Source organism: Hippoglossus hippoglossus, chromosome 5 (assembly GCF_009819705.1).
Source record: "Hippoglossus hippoglossus isolate fHipHip1 chromosome 5, fHipHip1.pri, whole genome shotgun sequence".
Taxonomy (NCBI): Eukaryota; Metazoa; Chordata; class Actinopteri; order Pleuronectiformes; family Pleuronectidae; genus Hippoglossus; species Hippoglossus hippoglossus.
In genome coordinates, this window is record NC_047155.1 from 27,588,628 (window position 1) to 27,600,222 (window position 11,595).

Consider the following 11,595-nt stretch of genomic DNA (forward strand, 5'->3'; position numbering starts at 1 on the left):
AATGTCATCTCAACAAGATGGAGATATGAACCACCTCAGTATATTTGATTTCATCACATGGTGTGACCGTGGCGTGGCGCAGCATTTTGATGACACGCCATCAAAACATGAGGTTCTGTATCTCGGACATATTTTGTCCAATCGAGTCCAAACTAGACATGTAAGACAAGAATCCCGGCCTGATGACATCTACACAGAAATCATGGCTTAAAATCACAGTGCCACCTGCTGGCTACAGGAAGTGACATGTTTTATACTTTGATGAACTGCTCCTGGCTGCTTAACAATATACAGCTCAAATGAGCTGAGACAAGTCATTGGACCATGGTCAGAATTGTGACATTTCCTCAAACCATGTAAACATTGCGGTTAGGGGTTAGGAAGGATCATCCTTCGCCAAAGGAGACGATGTTGTCATAACTCCAGTGTGCATTGTCCTATCACTACCAAACTTCTGTCCCATGATCAGAGACCAAGCCTGAACAGCTCTATGTGTCAATATTTCCTCAGTGTCATAGCGCCACCTACTGATTCGCCATGAAACAGGAAGTACTTTGTAAATCCACTCTGCATATCCAACCGGCTCCGAACTACTGACCTATGATCACAATCCTGACCTGAACAGCTCCATATATTAATATTAGTTCAGGGTCATAGCGCCACCTACTGATCAGTGTGAAAATGAAGTTGTTGTAACATTGTCCAATTGACACAAAATTGCTCACGCTACATCAGAGCCCCTACTTGAACAGATCTATTAGTCTGTATGTAATAATAGTGATGGCGCCACCTACTGGCAACAGGAAGTAAGCTTTGTTTTACAACTATTATTCGATTTACATAAAATTTTCACAGTGTGATGTGCAATTGATAGCGTGGACCGTAATGAGCAATTATCAGGCAAGGATCGACATCGCGTGACGGACGCAGGTAGTGAAGCGTTACTCCCTGCCGCAGTGCGCAAAACGCATGCAACGCGGAGACGTGCGCTTGGTCAGTGATCGCTCTCTCCACTAACCGCAACAGGCTTCAAAATGCCTGTGCTCAGCCCCATTAGTGCTACAACGTAGCCTTAGTGATGTTTGTGTCTTTGTCTTTTTGTAGAAGGACATGAGTGAGCACTTTGACTGGAGATCTGAGAGGAAAAAACAGATTACCTATTAAATGCAACCAGGCTGCTAGTGATGTAAAATCCAACGTAAATACTCATCTTTCCACCAGCACACTAATGCCTCTCAAAAATTTTATTTAAATGCTTAACATATCCCCAAAGCAGGGTTGAAGAATATTCATCCTCGAGCTATATATACAGCCTGTTAGGCAAAAAGTACAAAAAGCCTCTCAGATATACAAAAATTGTCTCCTGATAGTGATGATAGACAATAATAATAATAAGCACCACGCAATAGTAATATGTAATGCATTGCGCTAAGTGGCACCACCACTAGGTCAATGCATTGCAGGGCAAAGCCCTGCAATGCATTACCAAGGGGTGCCGGCCACTTGGCACCCATAATAATTGTAAAATAGTAGAGTAACATGCGCTCCAAGGTCGTGCCTTCAGGCTTCATGTCTGTAAGGTCACAGTCAGGGTGAAAGAAACCTATGCAGCTGTTTTGTGTCATTGCTGGAATCATGGTGACTCGAGAAAATAAAACAAGGTACAGACTTTCCCAAAGAAATGGACAAAACATTTATTTTGTTGAAGTAAAAAAACAAGCCAGTGTGCCTAGTTTGCAGCAACGTGCTCGCTGTGATGAAAAAGACTGATTTTAAATGTCGTTCCAGCTTGAAACATACAGCTAAACTGGATGAGTTACAAGTCACTTGAACAAAGTAAATACTCTACATCAGAGTTTGAGTGTTCTCAAGACCACACAAGAGACAAGGTTGTGCAGGCAAGTTTTGCAGTGTACGAGCTTAAAGCTAAGAAGCTGAAACCTCAGCTGAAACCTCAAACCTGAGGATTTTTGAAGGGGCCTTGTTTCCACTGAGTCAAATTGTGTGTTGTGGGAAAACACTGTATTTTCCTCCTGTTCAAAAACAAAAGTCTGCTATGACATCTGAATATGCTGGTGACTTTGTGAAAGCCCTTCAGGCATTTGGCGAGATGTTTTACTTTGAAAAGTAAACAAAAGGAACTGAATATATTTGTTGAGCTGTTTAATGTTGATGTGCCTGAAAACCTACAACACAAAATCCCTGAGCTGAAAAGCAACGACAAGTTCAAAGCTCAGGACAACTCTTTTGAAGTTCTATAAACTGTTTTTATGTCCCAAGGATTTCCCCATTCTGACATGTGCTCTTAAGTTTGCAAGTGTTTTAGACAACCCACTGCTTTGACTCCATTCTACACAAAACTGACTGTTGCAAAAACACTTAAAAATCACTGATGTTAACTTATAAAACCAGCCTGACCATAGAACCAGTTCCAGCCATCACATAAAAGAGGCTAGAATGATGTACTCTATGTATCCCGAAATGCATGAGGCCTATGGTCCTCCAAGAATGTTTCACTTGGCGCTTAGTAGGAAAACGGTTACCCACTTTTGTCGGAAGGCTGGGTGTCGGCAACAAATAGTGTAGGATGTAATGTGCACCTGAACCTGAACTATTAACATTGTTGTGAATTAGAATATTGCTGGTAAAGGTGATGGTTACTGATTATTGTCTGTGTATGTATGTGTGTGTGTCCAGGCTCTGATGTGAATAGTATGGACTCAATTGACAGTGACTGCACTATGGGTACTGGGGAAAGCCAGAGCAACCACGCTGCCTCCTCGAGCTCTGAGCTCATCATCTGGGAGATCGAGGTGCCAAAGGTGAGTCAGGACAACTGACAGGATTAAAAAAAACATACCTCTTCATTGTGACATGATCCCTTTACACCAAACACACAAGCTCACTTCCTCTTTCCCAGCGATTGTGCAACGGTTGAACCATATATGCTGACACTTAATAAAATTGACTTGGAAGAAAAAGCTTTCCCATATTTTTGAATATAATAATAATAATATAATTGCAGACTGAGAATTCACTGAAAAGATCAGGCTATTTTTAAGAAATATATTGTCTCAAGACTAAACTTACTAGATGCTAATAATTTATAGGGAATTTGTTTTCTCTTAACCCTTGTGTTGTTCCTGGGTCGGATTGACCCAGAGTGTGTGTGTGTGTCTGTGTGTGTGTGTGTGTGCGTGCGTGAGTGTCATTATCCAATTCTCCTGGGGTAATTGAGACCAATGGATTGTCATTCTTGATTGTCATGGGAGGGGTCATTTAGACCCCCAGAGAGGGCGCTGTGGTGCTCTGTGGGGTCATTTAGACCCACACCTGATTCCAATTGAAATCAAGGGGGGTACATTAGACCCACATATAAGTCTCAGTGTGCCACTCTCTCACGGACCATGGCACGATGTCGCGTCAGGAGCGTTTCACCAGAGAACAGGTTCTCCAACAGCTATTCTCCCAGCAACCGTCCTCTGAACCCGAAGAGGATGCGAAAGAGCCAGACCGAGAAGCGGACGGACAAGGAGATGGAGAAGCAGACCGAGAAGCAGACAGAAAAGCAGACCGAGAAGAAGACAGAGAGGACGGAGACGGAGATGGAGAAGCAGACCAAGAAGCAGACAGAAAAGCAGACCGAGAAGAAGACAGAGAGGACGGAGACGAAGGCGACGAAGACGACGCCGGTGACTACGAAGACGACGACGGTGACGAAGACTACGACCCAGTGGGTGATGCTTCTGCAGATTCTTCATCCTTGGAAGAAGAAGAAGAAGAAGAAGGACACGACCACGGCGACACCACCACCACCACCACCGGACTCGTGGAAAGAGAGACCTTCCCGTCAAGAAACGGGGAAATAACATGGTCCTCGAGGGCGTACGGCCGAGAGGAGGGCCACTGCTCCTCCTCCTCCTCCTCCTCCTCCTCCTCCTCCTCTGCTGCGGCTCAAAGCGGGTCCCCCAGGGCCCCACGATCCACGCGACGTCCCGCACCGGTGACCTAGCCTCGACGTTCCACCTGTTCATCACGCTGAAGGTAGAGAACATCATCCTGGAGATGACGAATCGGGAGGGTCGTCGAAAATACGGCGACGAATGGAAAGGGATGGACGAGACCGACCTGCGCCCCTACGTAGGGCTGCTGATCTTAGCGGGCGTGTACAGGTCCCGGGGCGAGGCCGCCGCCAGCCTGTGGGACGCCGAGAGTGGCCGGGCGGTATTTCGTGCCACAATGCCCCTAAAACTCTTCCACACGTACTCCAGACTGCTGCGCTTCGACGACCGCAAGACGAGACGCACGAGACGAGCCACGGACAAATTGGCAGCCGTGCGAGAGATCTGGGACACGTGGGTGTCGCGGCTACCGCTCCTCTACAACCCGGGGCCCGAAGTGACCGTGGACGAGCAACTGGTTCCGTTCAGAGGTTAGTCTTTTTTTATTTTTATATTATTATTATGTTATGTTATGTTATGTTATGTTATGTTATGTTATGTAGATAGCGGCTGCTAGTCCTCGTCCTCATCTCATCTCCTCTCATCTCCTCCTGTTTTTCTCCCTAGGCCGGTGTCCGTTCCGTCAGTACATGCCCAGCAAGCCGGCGAAATACGGGATCAAGTCGTGGGTGGCCTGCGATGCGAAATCCAGCTACGCTTGGAAGATGCAAGTGTACACCAGAAAGCCGAGCGGCGGACGCCCAGAACGGAACCAGGGGTTGCGGGTAGTGCTCGATGTAACGGAGGGACTGCACGGTCGTAACGTCACGTGCGACAATTGCCGGGCAAGCGGACGCGTCCGCGCGGTTGTGAAGTCTGTAAAAGCCGCCACCGCCGCCGCACAGAGAGCTCTTGACTACGACGCTCGACCCGAGTGTCAGGCCTCCTCCATAGCCCTAGCAGCAGCCCCGCTCGGGGCGAGTAAGAGGTGTCAGATATGCCCCAGGAAAAAGGACTGTAAAACTCACACCGTGTGCCGCGGGTGTAACAAATACATCTGCAAGGGCTGCTCACTTGTCTATTGTCCTACGTGTGCGTCCTAATATGGGGTGGGCTATGTGAGGGGGCCAACAGCCGGGGGAAGCAGGGACAACACAAGGGTTATGAAGAGTCTGTATTGTGGCTTGGCTCTTGGTGTTTGTTATGTTCTTGTTGTTTTGTATTAATGAATGGTCCTTTTGATGTGTCACATCTCATCTGCGTGTCTTCCTGCACCAGCAACTTGTCGGGCGGTTAATCGGCAAGCAGGGAAGAGTCGTGAGTTTCATCAAGCAAAACTCTGGTGCAAAGATCTACATCTCCACCCTGCCTTACACCCAGGACTTCCAGATCTGTCACATAGAGGGTGAATGAGGCTGACCACGTCTTCACTTCAACTCATGTCGTCTGATGTGAAGGGGTTGGGATGGCAGGAAACCAGATTGTCAGTGGGAGAAAAACAGCAGATCATGTCACAGAAACTTGTTTTGGACTGCACCTAAACTAACGGAGTGGTCTCTCTCTGCAGGTACATAGCAGCAGGTGGACAAAGCCCTGTCATTGATTGGGAAGAAGTTCAAAGATCTGGATTTAACAAACCTATATGCCCCTCCAGTGCCCCAACTCGCACTCCTATGACATCCTGGGTAAGGATGGGCTCTGTGCCTCCACTTGTATATAACTCCTGAAAATCCTTTAATTTTGTAATATTAATCCAAAGGGGAGGGGCAGGCTGGGTTGGAGTACAGACACATGTTTGCACCTTCTTGTTTTTGTAAAGAGAAGTTTCAATAGTTTTGTTTTTATGCAGAATGAACAGGGACGGGAAGTGTTTGTCAAAAAATAAAAGTTTATCAATTTACTCATTTAGTCCTGGTTGTGTGGAAGTAACACGACAAAGACATTAAGCAGTTCAGTGGCCTCACCTTGAGTCACAGTTGGTGACTGGTGCCATTTTGGATTCATTTTTAGTTTAGTAAAATACACAGATTCGTTAAGCTGCACAGCCAACAAATTTTTCCCATTCCCTTTTGCCTCTCTCTCAGACATCATAGTGCAGTGACAAAATATGTTGTTAAAGTCCAGTCAACCCAGGAGAATATTTGTGGTTTATATACAGTACTGGTTGAAATAACCGTATTCATAATTTTCATAACCAAACAAGCTACCTAGAAGTACAGAATGGAAAAATCTTTCGGACCCCATCCTGTCACATTAGAACGACAAAACACCACAAGTGTTTCGTCTGGTCACTGGTGAGAAAATATAATGCACCAGAAAATCCAGTTAAAAGACTTAAAAAGACACAAACATGCTGCACACACACGTAGGTTTGTTCTCATGTCAGACAGGACTTTACAACACTGGAACATGAATTCATCAATAGTCATTTTCTTCTACATCCCCGTCTTTGCAAAGTAAATATAAAAATGTGCATAATTCAAGCTATAACCTACAAGGTGTTTTATCTTGAATGTTTATTCATTGGCTGCTGCTCTACTGCGCACTGCGGCAAGGACAAACGCTTCACTTCCTGCGTCTGTCACGCGATGTCAATCCTTACCTGCTAATTGCTCATTACGGTTTCAGCAGAGTCAACAGCTTAGTGTGCCATGGACATGTGAATATGGTGCTGAGTTTGCCAGTATTTTGGGAGGACAAATGGTTGGAACTTTGACACGCGATGACACAGCTGATATGCTTTACGTGAAGCACAGGGTTTTGGTGTCAGCAGAAAGACTTCTCTTAGAAAACTGTACAGTGGTGCCACTCTCTCCATTACAACATATTATCTTGGATGAGCTTGACAGGCAAATGTTGAAATAAATTGCACTGTTTCAAATTTGTTTCATAGCATTGACCTTTGCTCATGGTATACAATGTAATTCATTATAGCAGACTTACTTACATAAGGGAAATCTATATAAGCTACAATTTCTGATTTTATATTTATTTTAAGCCTGGTGTACTTATGCCAGAAATTTTAGTTGGTACCTTAGTTAGTACCTTTTAGAAAAAGGTGTTACCTCTGCACCACTGAGTGAAACTATCCTGATTTGCATTTGTAAAGCTCACAGCAATGTCATTTACACGTGAAAGCCTCCCCTAGGCCTAGGAGCAGGGGGGTCACCTCCCAACATTCTCAGGCTTGTAAAACTGCCAGAAACTGGAACCCCGCGTCAATTCCCGGCAGTACCTGGCAGTTTTCTGTGCTGCCTGCAGATTCCTGTGAACAGCCGTTAACCTGAAATTCCACCAAAATTTGCAGCGACACTAACTTACCCAAATTCTTCTTTTCATGCAGTGTGCATCTTCATCCACCAAGAGGGTTAAGGAAGCTGAGAGTGAGGAGCAGCTCAAGCACAAGAGGCTGAGCTTTGTTGAAAGTATCCTCAGTGAGCTGTCTCCTGAAACTCTTCAGGATTCGATCACACAGTTGAAGACACTGCACCTGTTCACTGAGGAGAGTCTGAAGGAGGTGGTGAACCTCACCTATGAGAAGGCGATGGTCAGACCTAACTGCTCTGGACTCTTTGCCAAAATTTGCTGCTGCCTCTCAGTGGTAAGTCATGCAATCCTTTTACACTGTACATATATAATCATATAAATATCACTATGTTTCCCAAGGAATGTGAGTTGAAATTGTCTAAACAATATTTCTTTGTGGTTTTCTACTTTTCAGGTCCGAGTCCCATCCACAGCTGATCCAACAGTTGTTGTCAGCTTCCAAGCTCTGCTTGTTGAGCACTGCCATGTAGAGTTTAACAGCATCTTTGGCAGTAATGACCTCAATGGGAAGAGGGAGACAACACTCAGTTGCTCAGTGAGCACCATTCAGTTCATGGGGGAGCTCTATAAGACATATATTCTGAGCTAGGCTGTCATGCACAGCTGCATCAAGGGACTTATAAATAAGCAAGATGCTGAGTCTCTGGAGAGCCTGTGTGAGCTCCTCAAGGTTATCGGCCAGGATCTTGAGGTGGTAACAGCCTTGCGGGTCATGAATTCATATTATAACCAGATGGAGGTCATAGCAAAAGAAGAGAAGATGTCCCCCAGGATTTCCCTCATGTTGAAGAGCACAATTGAATCAAGAAGTAAGTCATTCTTAGGACTGAAACAGTCTGATGTTCCTCAGGCCAAGGATGAAGCTCCAGGCTCAGCTGTGTCGTCCAAGTTCACTGTGGATAAGAAACCACAGATAGAATTGGACCAAACTGCACAAGAAGAGACAACGATCCAGGAGAAGCTGGATGAAAGTGAGCGTGTTGTGTTGGTGGAGCCTTCAAGCTCTGCAAGGAAGACACAACAAAGGGCTCCATCAAACCTGAGGAAGAAGACGAGTGGACTCACTCAAACGGAGCCCGTGGTTTTTGTGGGAGCTGCCTTCTGCAAAGAGTGGCCAAAGATTTTTGTCGGTTTTGGATTCTCTGAGGACGAGTTCAAGACGATCGAGCAAAGAAAGAGCAAGGAGCACGGAGGTCAGATGTACGAATGCAACCACCACCTCCCAGACCCTGAAGTGGACGCCGGTGACCCTGAACCCGAGGTCTCAGACACTGAACCCAATGAAATCTCATCATTATCATGCATTACAGTGGTGCTGCTGGTGGACTAGAATACATTGCATGTTTCAGTGATAGAGGATTTAATTTTGCCGACTTCAAATACATTGAATTGTGGCCACGTCTTTCACATGCGAGTAAATGTTGTGGTAACGTGGATTTTGTACTTTTACCGTTGCCTTCAACAGACAGCAGAAGAAGAAACTGGGACATTTTTGTACATTTGTGACTTGGTTTTGGGGAAACCTGAAATTTAACCTTATAACCTCCTCCTCCTCCCTAACATAACAATGTTCTGGAAACTTTGCAGATCACTGTTGTAATGTTGGTCTAAAGTTGCACCGAATCTCATGCATGAAACATGAGCACGACAACAACTTTGTGCATTGTGCGTTACCAAACAACACTGAAACTGGAACCTGCACAAAGAATAATAAAATAAATGTAAATTATGAGCCATTTTGCCACGCCCATTTAAAATTACTCCAGAATACGTACATTTTCACCACTTTCAAATTTTCTGCAAAGTTTGGTAGGAAGTTGAGCATGTTAAAGCCCTCAAAAAGCCAATTCATTTGCCTGAAATTTTTTTTTAATAACTAGGGCTACGTTGTAGCACTGACGGGCCCGAGCACACGCATTTCGAAGCCTGTTGCGGTTAGTGGAGAGAGTGATCAATGACCAAGCGCACGTCTCTGCGTTGCATGCATTTTGCGCACTGCGGCAAGGATAAACGCTTCACTTCCTGCGTCCGTCACGCGATGTCGATCCTTGCCTGCTAATTGCTCATTACGGTCCACGCTATCAATTGCAGATCACACGGTGAAAGTTTTTTGTAAATCGAATGATAGTTGTAAAACAAAGCTTACTTCCTGTTGCCAGTAGGTGGCACCATCTCTATTATTACCTACAGACTAATATATCTGTTCAAGTAGGGGCTCTGATGTAGCATGAGCAATTTTGTGTCAATTGGACAATGTTACAACAACTTAATTTTCACACTGATCAGTAGGTGGCGCTATGACCCTGAACGAATATTAATATATGGATGTGTTCAGGTCAGGATTGTGATCATAGGTCAGTAGTTCGGAGCCGGTTGGATATGCAGAGTGGATTTACAAAGTACTTCCTGTTTCATGGCGAATCAGTAGGTGGCGCTATGACACTGAGGAAATATTGACACATAGAGCTGTTCAGGCTTGGACTCTGATCATGAGACAGAAGTTTCATGATCACTGCCAAAATGGCCATTAAAGTCAAAATGGCGGGCTTCCTGTTTGGTCTAGCATATCTATCCAAGAGACTTATTTGTTTGTTATGAAAAGACACATGTCCCTATCGATTTTTGTAGATGTCGGCCAATCGTAGTGCCGGGGCTGACCCATGAACACGGAAGTTACAGCAATTTCGTGTGTCACGGCGAGTTGATGAATTTTGACGCCACGCCACTATTATGGCGTTTGAAGAAAAGTCACAGTAATCTTATGCCTACATTATCAATGTCTTGAAACCCATTTGATACAGTTTGACATGGTTGTGGTCAGTGGATGAGGAGGAATACTTCCAAGTGTAAGACGTTCCAAAAACAAGACATTTCCTGTTGCCACCAGGGGGCGCTGTGATTTCAATTCATAATTTCTGTGTAGATGTCATCAGGCCGGGTATCTTGTCTTACATGTCTAGTTTGGACTCGATTGGACCACGTATGTCCAAGATACAGAACCTCGTGTTTTGATGGCATGTAATCAAACTTTGAGGCCACGCCACGGTCACACCGTGTGACGAAAAATCGATCTTTGAGGTAGTTTTCATCTCCATCTTGCTGTGATGACACTCATCTCCATATGAAGTTGATCAGATGAAAGCCCTGGGACAAGTACATCAAAGTAAAAATGTGGAAAATGGGCAATATGGCCACTAAAGTCAAAATGGCGGGCTTCCTGTTGCTTTTTTCCAATTGCACCTCTGACCTTTTTTGTTTGTCTGGTCATGATACACCTGGGCTACGATTTTTGTGAAGATCGGTGAAAGCTAACTGAGGGGCTTTTCCTTAGATGGCGCTGTTGAGCCATTTTTCCACGCCCATTTCAAATTACTCCAGAATACAATAACTTTTTGGGGTTTTGAATTCCCTGCAAACTTTGGTAACAATTTGAGCATGTCTAGGCCGTGAAAAAGCCCCAAAAGGGAAATACAAATCCTTCGAAATACAATAGGGCCTCCCCCCGGAGGTGCTCGGGCCCTAATAATCCTTACAATTTCAATAGGGCCTCCCACTGTCTCTTACTGTTCGGTGCTCGGGCCCTGACTCGAACAGGAAGTCAGCTATTTTGAATTATCTATGCAATGCTGATGCAGTTTTTGCCATTTACAGGTGCTGTACTTTAACAAACTCCCCCTAGACAATTAAAGCAAATTGGCAAATTCTAATCATATGACCTCTGCAGTGCTAAACTGTGATGTTTCTGAGTTATTGTTGACTAGCTGACCACAGTCTGTGGTGATATGGCAAATTTCAAGGATTTTGCCTTGACACAGGTAGTTGTTGCCCCCAACATATATTTTTATTAAGATTTCCGGCCTAAAGACATCAACATGCTAAGATTCGGTTACAGCTATAACTCAACCTGGTGAAAACAGGAAATGTCGTATTTTCATATGATACTTTGATGTAGTGGGTTGACCCGCTCCACCTCTAACTTGGTCACAAGACCTTGATGATGCGTTATTTTGAAAATAATGAGTTTTCATTGCCCAGTGCAGCCCAGGCAGCGTGGAGGAATTTCATGTTCCATCATGAAACAGGAAATTACAGCAATACAACTAAATACTGTGATGTTTGATAACATTGTGCCCCAAACCAGAAGACATTTGCATACAAATATTCAGTCATAGTTATACTGCCACCCTCTGGGAACAGGAAGTAGACTTTGTGTGACAATCATCATTTGATGTGCATTAAGTTTTCATGTTGTGGTCTACACTTGATGTGCAGAGTCATAATTATTGTTTGATGTATGTTGTCCAGCGCCACTTAGTGAACGATACAA

General features: G+C 44.7%; 1 long non-coding RNA gene across 1 annotated transcript; it reads right to left on the reverse strand.

Moving 5' to 3' along the window:
- Window positions 1-6,979: 6,979 nt before the first annotated feature.
- On the reverse strand, window positions 6,980-9,774 carry LOC117761553. Its single transcript, XR_004613848.1, has 3 exons — window positions 9,765-9,774; window positions 8,804-8,811; window positions 6,980-7,146 (listed from the first exon to the last, which is right to left on the reverse strand). It is a non-coding gene; the product is annotated as an uncharacterized LOC117761553 (long non-coding RNA).
- Between the last annotated feature and the right edge of the window lie 1,821 nt (window positions 9,775-11,595).